At 43.1% G+C, this 10,571-nt stretch overlaps 1 long non-coding RNA gene across 1 annotated transcript; it reads left to right on the top strand.

Moving 5' to 3' along the window:
- The first annotated feature begins 184 nt into the window (after window positions 1-184).
- On the top strand, window positions 185-3,342 carry LOC110595328. The gene is made up of 3 exons (XR_002481755.1): window positions 185-403; window positions 2,860-2,956; window positions 3,236-3,342. It is a non-coding gene; the product is annotated as an uncharacterized LOC110595328 (long non-coding RNA).
- The last annotated feature ends 7,229 nt before the right edge of the window (window positions 3,343-10,571 follow it).

Raw genomic sequence — 10,571 nt, 5'->3', positions numbered from 1 at the left:
TTTTCCGCCCAGCTTTCAGGACGCCAGACTGCGCGCGGCTGTGTTGAAGTCGGGCTTTCCGCGCGGTCCCCGGAGCTGTTTTTCTCTCTGTGCCTCAGCGTGATAAGATCCGCAGGCATGCAGGCTCCTTCCATGCCTTGTCGTCACCCGCTTGACCAGCGGGCAGGTGACCCGGCGACTGGCACAGCAGACTAACTGAGGCAGGGCTGTGGGGGGAGCATTTGGTGGTGCCGTGACGCTAACCTTCCTTATCATGCAGAGATGCAGAAGGTGGCCAGCTGTTTTCCATTTCCTAGGGGGCACGCAGCCCTTCTCAGACTTTTTGAAGCTCAGATTCTTGGGCCCCACCCAGAATTTCCCATTCCGCTGGTCTGGCCGGGGCTCGTGAATTTGCATTTCCAAGGTGCGTTTCTAGAGCTGCAAACCTGCTTAGGGTAGTTCTGTGAGTAGGCGGCACGCGGGATTTGCATTCGACTCAGGGAAATCTCCGTTCAGATGGGATTACAAGAGAATTTTCTTTTTTGAGGCGTTAGATATTCACCGATTGGAATGGACTGAGTGGGGTTTTCCTTCCTTAAAAAGCCGAAGGTTTTCACCAAAAGAGCAATGCAAAGGTGAAATGGCCACACCGGTGGCACAGCAGCCTGTCAGCGTTCACCCCAATGATTTTCTGGTCTCCAGCAGATGCTGAATTCAATAATGTCTAAAGTTCCTGCCATCTCTGTTATTCCATTTACCAAGCATTAACGACAAAGCCCTGGCACTGAGCTAATTTTCAGGAAGAGTGTATGACTTAGAACCCAAATGAGTGAGTAGTCTATATATTTAGAGGTAGAGGGAAAATTTACTGTAAGCTAAAGTGGTCAAGGAAGGGGATAGGCTTTGAAAGTGGACCTGGAAGAATGATAAAAGTTCGACAGAGAACATCCGCGGACAGAAGACAGTGGGATAGGATGAGAACGGAGTTGGAGCTGTGAAGCTGTCCTCAGGTGGTGGAAGGCTCTGAATGCTAAGAGAATCTTGTAGGAGTACTCGGGAACTCTTACAGGTTTAGAGCGTGGGAGTTGCAGAATGTAAGGGAATTCTGGATAGGCTTGGTTGGTGCAACTTGGAAATGCTGACACCAGAGAAGGGGCAGCCGTGGAGGTAGAAGAAAGAAAAGTCTCAGTGTAGCTGACTTCAGTAAGGGTGATGAATCGGGTGTTTCAATACAAACAAGTGGGTATCATCAACATATATCGGTATCATACATACTAATAAGTGCATATCTTCTGATGGTAGAAAGTGACGGTTGAAGCATAAGTAGGTGATCATGAAGATGGCAAGTCCATGTTCCTGTTCTAGCTAAGGGTCTAAGGAGGTTTGAAGGCTCTGTCTCAGCTAACGTTTCTATAGAACTTTGATAGCTCTAAGAAGAAATCGGAAAGGCAAATGGTCTTGATATTTTGCAGGTACTCAAATATCAGTGAGATTTTGATCTGCATTCACTGAGTTCATCTCACAGATCACTTCCCCTCTGTGTCTCAGAAAAGACACTTGTCTCCGGGATGCTGGGCTGTTTTCTTTTAGGATTTGACATTGGAGAATGATTCAAATAAATGCAAGGCTACACATCAGCTCACTTTGCCATCTGACTGTGCTTACAAGAATATCAAAGACAAAAACTGAGACCATCTAGTGAAAAATACTTTTTAAAATGAGCCAAGAGAGTGTTTTCTATAATGGAAAAAAAAGACATTGGAAAACTACTGGACATGCTAAAACAATATTTAAAAAAATTGATTGTTTTTAAGGTCTATCTTCTTTTGACAAGTTGAAGGTATTTGAAAAATACAACCTTTAAAATAATAATACCCGGTTAGTTATATCAAGGGCATCAGAAGGGGAAAAAAGTAACCAGGCATGGTGACTCACTCCTGTAATCCCAGCACTGAGCCCAGGGGTTTGAGACCAGCCTAGGCAACTTGGCAAGACTTTGTCTCTACAATAAATAAAAAAATTATTAGCCAGGCCTGATGGCCCTCGCAAGTGATTCTAGCTATTTGGAAGGCTGAGGCAGAAGGATCACCTGAGCCCAACAGGTCAAAGCTGCAGTGGCTGTGAGCGTGTCACTGCACTCCAGCCTGGGTGACAAAGTTGGACTCCTACAAAAAAAAGGGGGAGGGAGTATATTTTAGTAAAAATCTTAGCACACAACTTTGACATTCTGTCTACCTTTGAAATGATTTGGTAATTTTCTTATAATATTACATTATTGATCATTTTTATATAAATACTTGAAATAGTGACTGCACCAGAAGTGAGGGACAAAATAATCACAGGAAAGATATTATTTGGCCGGCTTGGTGTCTGAGCCCATAATCCCAACACTTTGGGAGGCCGTGGTGAGTAGATTGGCTGAGCCCGTGGGTTCGAGACCAACCCAGGAAACTTGGTAAGACCTCATCTCTACAATAAACAAAAAATTAGCCGGGCGTGGTAGTGCACTTCTGTAGTTCCAGCTACTTGAAAGGCTGAGGTGGAAGGATCACCTGAACCCAGCGGGTCGATGCTGGGGTGGCCATGAGTGTGCCACAACACCCCAACCTGGGCGACAGAGTGAGACTCCAACTGGGAAAAAAAAAAAGAAATTATTCAAGACTTTTTCAAAGTAGTAGGAGTAGGCCGGTGGATAGTGGCCCGAGCTTTAATCCCAGCACTTCAGGTAGTCGAGGAGAGAGGGTTGCTTGAGTCCAGGAGTTTGACCACCCTGGCAACATAATGAGACCCTGTCTCTCTGTTTTTTTGGTTTTTCGTTTTTTTTTTTTTAAAAGTACTGAAAGCTCTTGAGTTATTACAATTTTCTAATCTGTTCCCCAGTCCCAGAAAAAGAAAGAAGCTGAGAAGGAACTGCATTTTACTACAAAGGAGACTTCTGCGAAGGAGGACCCAAAAAACCAGAATTATATTTTGGAAGGTGAGTCCCTATCAGTACAGGCCTCCCCCGTTAGGTAAGTTTTCTGGGAACCCATTGGCGTCAGTGTACCAGTGAGCATTGTTGTGAGAGACGATTCGTGGAAGAAATGTTCTGAAGTGCGGCAAACAGGTGACTGACTGGTTCTTCCACCATGACAAAGCACCTACCCACACTTCGCTGAGTGTTCAGAAGTTTTTCACCAAAAACAGCATGATCCCAGTGTCCCACCCTCCCTAATCACTGATCTCGCCCCAAGCAACTTTTTTTATGCTTCCTCAGATGAACAAGGTCCTCAAAGGAAAACTTTTTGCCAGTGTGGAAGAGGTGAAACAAAAAAATGGCAGATGAACAAGGTCCTCAGAGGAAAACTTTTTGCCAGTGTGGAAGAGGTAAAACAAAAAAATGGCAGAAGCGCCTTTAAAGGCATCAAAATTGACGAGTTGAAAAACTGTTTTGAGTGGCAGAAAACTGTTTTGGTGTTTTGCATCAAAGGTGCAATCAAAATTATTTTGAAGGTGACTGAAATGTAAACATGTAAGAATAAATACATAATTTTAATAAATACATTTCAGATTATTTGTGGTTCCCCTTTCCTGTATATCAAAGAAAAAGTTGTTATATTCTATCTTCAAATGTACAAAAACAAAACAAAACAAAACTCACATGAATGAAACAATCAGTGTTTCAGTTTTCAAAAATATCCTGGCATGGTGGCTCACGCCTGTAATCCCAACACTCTAGGAGGCAGAGGTGAGAGGATCGCCTGGGTCCAGAGGTTTGAGACCAGCCTGGACAATTTGGTGAGACCTTGTCTCTACAATAAATAAAAAAAATTAACCGAGTATGGAGGTATGTGTCTGTGGTTCCAGCTATTTAGAAGGCTGAGGCAGAAGGATCACCTGAGCCCAGCAGGTTGCGGTTGTGGTGACCGTGAGCATACCACTGCGCTCTAGCCTGGGTGACAGAGTGAGTCTCCAACTCAAAAAATCAAAAGTGGGAGTATTTGTGTCAGAAGATGAAAATTGTAGAATTGGATGGCTTCTTCGAATCTTTTTTTTTTCTTCAAATCATTTTATAGACAAGGAAACTGAGGCAGAGAGAGGTTGCATGGTTTCCACAGCTGTGGAAGGACAGAACCTAAAGTGCATTCCAGGCCTCCCAAGAGTCTCTGCCCCTTGTTTTTTCTACTGCTCATATTTTTGTTTATATATACACATGTATTTTTTAAATAAAATTCTTTTTCAATCACTGAAGTCTATAATTTTGCAATTTTCAAATACTTTGTAAATCTTAAATCAGAAAGTTTTCAATAAAGATTGCCTTTTTCCTCTTTGCTTTTAAGTTCTAAACAAATCAAAGTTTGGACAGTGTCTAAATTTTAATTTTAGCAAATTGCATAAACCCCACATAACTCCAGTATCGTTTTTCCCATTTCATATTTAAGTTAGAGCTCAAGTGACTCTGAGAAGACTTCCCAGTGTCGCCTGTGAGTGAGCAGGAAGAGAAAGCAGCACTGATTGCTGGGTGGCCCCTTCACTCTATCTCCTTTACCCTGTGTTTATTTTCCCAGAGGCACAAATCACCAGCTATATTATATATTAGATTATTGGTTTATTGTTTGTCACCCCTCTCCAGAATGTGAAGAACTTCTTGACAGCTGGGACTTGGGCTAATTCTTCACTGCCATGTGTCCTGGACTTCCAGCAATGCCCGGTGTGTAGCTGCTTCATTCTCTTGTTGTCATGAATTTACTATGATAAATGATATGCACCACTCACTACACTAGAAGTACTTGTTACTTTCAATCCTGTAACAACTCTGCGAAGAAGATAGAGTTATGCTTATTTAACAGTGAAGAAACGGAGACTCCGAGCGAGAGCCGGGTTTACCCGAGCCCATCTTTTCCCCCAGCTTGGAAGCCCAACTCCTGTCCCTTAGGCTGCTGATTGAATTTCAAGTTTCAACATGTTCACCTTCTAGTAAACACTTGTTACCTTTCCCTGAGTGAGCACTAAAGGACCTGCTACACATGCCCCAAGTTAGCGTCATCTCCTTGCCATCACAGAGAACTAGGACCTGGGAGTCCAGCTGTATCCAGGCACTGGTCACAGTGTTGCTCATCATCACCTGTAGTTCCTTGCTGGTCTTATATGAATTCATGGGATAAAATCTGAAGGTGCTTAGCAAAGGTCTCTCTACCACATAGCTATACAATTGTTCAGAATCATTTTGTAAAAATCATCTATGTTTTCCTATTGACTATAACTCCAAGTGTACTTTATCTTCACCTCAGTTGACCTTTCTTTCATGGCAGCTCTTTGTCCTAACTCTAATTTTCCCTGCCTGACTTATGTTCCCTTCTAGAAAACTCTGTGTTAATTGGTTGATGAGAGACAAACTTCTAACTTGCCTAGGAGAGCTTGGATACTTCAAACGAAGCTTCACAATTGATCAGGGAATGAAAATTTTAAAACGTCCAGTTGGTTCACAAAAACGTAAACGTTTAACAACTGTAGGTGAGTCTAGAACTTTCACACAGTGTTGAGGGGAGCACACCTTGAGCAACCACTTCCAGGAATAAGTTGGCCATCTCTAGCTAAGGTAAAGATGTACAGTTCCTGAAATCTAGCGATTCCACATTTACTAAGATCCTCTAGTGAAGCCTCCACACGGGATATGTACAAGTATGTCCATTTCAGGGAAAAATTGGAAATAACCTAAATGTCCTGTAGTGGCAGAAAGGGTAAAGGCATTGTGATATATAAAAATAAGATAGAGAATGATAAATGCAATGCTATGCCATTTATGTGCAATTGGAAACACACAAAATAATATTACATAATATATTGGGATATATGCATGTAGTAGAAGTATAAAAAACATGACCAGGAAGAATATACCAATTTCAGAATAGCAGTAACCTCTGAGAAACTAGGAAAGAAAATGGAAGCTGAGAAGGTAGACAAGGATATCAACTATATCCATGACATTTAATTTCCTTTTTAAAAACTGAAGCAAATATGGCATTTGTTGTATCCCGGTGGTGCAAACACAAGTATTTGATATTTTATTCCTTATACTGTTCCTTTGTTGGAATGCTTTTCAAAACTTTTTTTTTTTAAGGAAAAAGCATTCTGTTAATATATTTAAAAATTTTTAAATGGAGCTGGTGCCATGGCTCACGCCTATAATCTCAGTCACTTGGGAAATTGAGGTGGGAGGATCACTTGAGCCAAGAGTTCAAGAGCAGCCTGGGCAAAGTAGCAAAACTTCATATCTAAAAAAAATTTTAGAACAGGCACGGTGGCTCACATCTAGAATCCCAGCACTTTGAGAGGCCAAGTCAGGAAGATTGCTTTGTGTCAGTGGTTCAAGAACAGCCCAGGTAATATAGCAAGACCCTCTACCCCCAACCTCTACAAAAAATGAAAAATTAACTGAGCATGGTGGAATGTGCCTGTAGTCCCAGCCACTTGGGGGACTGAAGTGGGATGATCACTTGAGCCCAGGAGGTCGAGGTTGCAGTGAGCTATGATCATGCCATTACACTACAGCCTGAGCCAGAGTGAGACTGTGTCTCTAAAATAATAAAAATAATAACTATTATTATTTAAATAAAAATCTTAATTTTTTAAAAAAAATTAATGTCTTAGCTTATTTGTTTACCAGTTTTTTGTTTTTTGAGGTTTTTTTTTTCTGAGTTGGAGTCTCACTCGTCGCCCAGACTGGAGTGCAGTGGCATACTCATGGCCACCTCAGCGTCAACCTGTTGGGCTCTGGTGATCCTTCTGCCTCAGCCTTCCAAGTAGTCAGAACTACAGGTGTGCGCTACCATGCCCCACTAATTTTTTATTTTATTGTAGAGACAAGGTCTAGCCAAGTTGCCTAGGCTGGTCTCGAACCCGCAGGCTCAGGCAATTCACTCGCCTCAGGCTCCCAAAGTGCTGGGATTACAGGCTGAGTTGCTGAGCCCCGCCAGTTTATCAGTTTTTAAAGTTCAGATTTGTTACGTTTTCTCAACGAAGGCAAGTCTATATTATTTCAAAGCAAGGCCTCATTGAGATGCTGATGTTGGCAATATGAATATGCAAGCACATGTATCTAGGAAGGCACTTTTTATCTGTTGAAGGAATTGTAGCGTCTACTATAAAACTCAGCTACTTCCTAAGGGAATGTTGAGACCCACTCCCTGATCACTAGCATCTCCATTTGGGAACTGGTTAATGATGCCTGATCTTCCTGTTCAGACTCAAATAGAATATCTCTTCACTTCATGAGTGGGTGGAGGGTTGATTGCAGGGCTGGCCTATTGCTTATGCAGAAATTGTCACGCTTTCACAAAGGTTTACTAATCATTTTATTTTATTTTATTTTTTTGCTCAAAGAGACAGTCTCGCTATGTTGCCCAGGCTGGTCTTGAACTTCTGAGTTCAAGCGACCCTCCCACCTGGGCTGGGGTTTCAGGAAGGAACCACTGTGCAGAACCTACTTAGGCATTTTGGTGGGGCCCTCTTCATTATGGAGTCTTTCTGTGCTAACACTCAGTTACTGTTTGTTAAGAGTTAACTTCACATCTGGATCTGGTCAGCCCGAGGCCAAGTGTAAAAGCCAACAGTGAACCCAGGAGCATCACAGGGAGGAAGGCAATGACTGCCTTTTGTCAGATTGTAAATATAACTGTCACCTCAAACTCCACAGACACAGCCAGAATCACTCAATTCCACCTTGCTCTCTGTCCACCAAAACGTGCCTTTCCTCTGATTTCCATACGCTGTTAACATAAACATTTTCAATCACTGAGGTTCAAAACCTAAATCATGTTGTATTCCTTCAGGCTCATTCCTTAGCATCCAGTCAGTCCCTAAGCCTTAGCGATTTTTTTGTTCCTGTCACTCTGTGGTGCTGAGCCTCTTCTTTCTTCTTGGCTCCCACGATCACTACCACCACTTTGATTCATGCCCTCGCCATCTTATGCCTGGACCATTCCAAGGGGGATTTCTACATTGTTGTTGTTGTTGTTGTTGCTTCCTTCTTCCAATTTGGTTTGCTTGCTTTCCTCTTTGAATTCCTCTATCAAATACAGTGTATTTTTACTGTGAGAAAGAAAAATAGCTCAGAGCTGTCTGAGCTCTGTGAGACTTGTAAGGGACTTCAGTCACACCCCCTTTCCCCATACTTGGGGGCAATTGTTTAAAGGTGTTTGGTTCCTGACTAGCTGCTTCATGTTCCTGGAATTTGTAATACAAAAAAGAATGTATAGCGGCTGGATGTGGTGGCCCACGTCTGTAATCTCAGCACTTTGTGAGGCTGAGGCGAGAGGATTGCTGGAGCCCAGGGGTTCAAGACCAGCCTGGACTACATGATGAGACCTCGTTTCTACAATAAAATTTAAAAATAGCAGGTTCTGGTGGTATGTGCCTGTAGTTCCAGCTACTCAGAAGGCTGAGGTGGAAGCATCGCCCGAGTCCAGCAGGTTGCGGCTGTGGTAGCCGTGAGGGTGCCACTACACTCCAGCCTGAGTGACAGAGTAAGACTTTCATCTCTACAGTAAATCAAAAAATCAACCGGGCGTGGTAGCGCATGCCTGTAATTCCAGCTACTCGGAAGGCTGAGGCGGAAGGATCGCTGGAACCCAGCAGGCGAGGCTGCGGTGGCCAGAAGCGGCCACTGCACTCCAGTCTGGGTGACCAAGTGAGACTCCAACTCAAAAAAAAAAAAGTATAGCCAATCAGTAACTTATGTTATTTTAATGTAAATTATTGGTGAACAACTTAGGAACTGCCTGTTCTTTTCCTTTAAAAAATCTACTTGTAATCATTGCTAATCTGAGTGTATATTCTGTACTCCTTGTTACAGCTTGACCAGGTTCCTATGCCTGCTGTCCAGAAAAACCAAAACTGATGCAACCGTTACAATGAAGAAATAGTGTTATTAATGCAAAGCAGCTGAGCGAGGAGGGCAGGAGAAATTACTCAAATCCACCTCTGAAAATCAGAGTATAGGGTTGTTGTTGTTGTTGTTTTAAAGATATGGGGTACAATTCAGGGTTAGGTTTACAGATGTTTGTCATGCAGGTATTCTTGTTGATGAGGTCTGCTCCCCCTCCCCTGGTAGTTTCCCACTACTGTCAATCCCACCTCCCCTGCTCCCCCACCACAGTTTCCCACTACTGCCAAGCCCCCTGGAATAGTATTATGAGAATTGTTCAAGGTCCGCTTATGAGTGAGAACATGTGGTAGAGCATAGGGTTTTTAAAGGTGACTTGGCACGCAGAGGGATAGAGGCTTCTGATTTGTTGATGATATCATGGGGGTGTCATGTCTGTCTTCCTGTCACAGGGCTGATTTCTGGGAGGAGGCATCACAGGACTAGTGGAGGACTTCCTGGTATTTTGGGCCTTGGAGGGGTTCGGTCCAGAGTACAAAGTTTGAAAAATGTCTCCTACACTCTTCTTAGGTTTTACAATAAATGCTATCTATAAAGCAAGTCCCATGACTGTCAGGTCTACCCTTAGGCCATGAGCCATTATGGAGGTAGTCTCAGTACGTGGGGAGGTTGAGTCCCTGGAAGCCACTTGTCCTTCAATCTTCAACCACTGCTTTTGTCCTCAAGCAGTCTTAGGTCTGCTGGGGTTTTTCATTTTTTATTTTTATTTTTTATATTTGAGTCGGAGTCTCTCTCTGTCACCCAGGCTGGAGTGCAGTGGGATGCTCACAGCCACCACAGCCTCAACCTGCTGGGATCAGGCGATCTTTCCATCTCAGCCTTCCAAGAAGCTGGAACTAAAGGCGAGTGCCACCATACCTGGCTAATTTTTGATTTATTGTAGCGATGAGGTCTTGTCATGCTTTCCGGGCTGGTCTCAAACCCATGGACTCAGACAATCATCTCACCTCGGCCTCCAAAAGTGCTGGAATCACAGGCGTGAGCCACCCCTCCTGGCTAGGTCCATTGTTTAAGAGAGAATATTGTGATCAGCCTTGCCCCTCCCTCAGGGGTAAAGATGTGAAGGTAATTTTATATAGGTGGTTTCATTACAGGGTTTGCAATGCTCAAGTTTGGCCCACATAAACTGTCTACTTTTGTTAATTTTGCCTCAGCTTCTTCCTTTTAAGTCAACAATTAGTCTTAGACTCCTTTGAGTCTTTAGCAAATGCTACCTTGGCTGCTATTTGTGTTTCTATTGTTCCTTTGCTTAAATAACAAAATGTTTGCATCTGGAGTTCCCAGACTTTGCTTTTACCTCCCACAATACTGGACAAAAGAAGTAACCTCAGAGGGTCCAATCCAGCAGTGTGGGAAGTCATAGCTGTTGTTGAAAGCCTGCTGATCTTCTGTCAACCTAATGAAAGAGACTGATGCAAAATTAATACAGTTTATTTGAGCCAAGGTTGAGGACAAGGTTGAGGACTGCAGTCGGGGAAACACTTCTAAGTTATCTTGGGGTGTGCTCTGGGGAACAAAAAAAGCTCAATTTTTTAAGAGAAAAAGGATGAATCAGGAAGGGGGCAATTATAAAAGTCGGGTCCTCAGGAATTCTGATTGGTTTACAGGAATAACTGGTTACTGATTGGCTATACAGTGTTGAGCTATAGGGTGTATGGCATCTTATGAC

This window comes from Carlito syrichta, unplaced genomic scaffold, assembly GCF_000164805.1.
Source record: "Carlito syrichta isolate Samal-C Ts95f unplaced genomic scaffold, Tarsius_syrichta-2.0.1 Scaffold289542, whole genome shotgun sequence".
Lineage (NCBI taxonomy): Eukaryota > Metazoa > Chordata > Mammalia > Primates > Tarsiidae > Carlito > Carlito syrichta.
The sequence above is the reverse complement of the archived record's forward strand: the minus strand, read 5'-3'. Positions and strand labels throughout refer to the sequence as shown.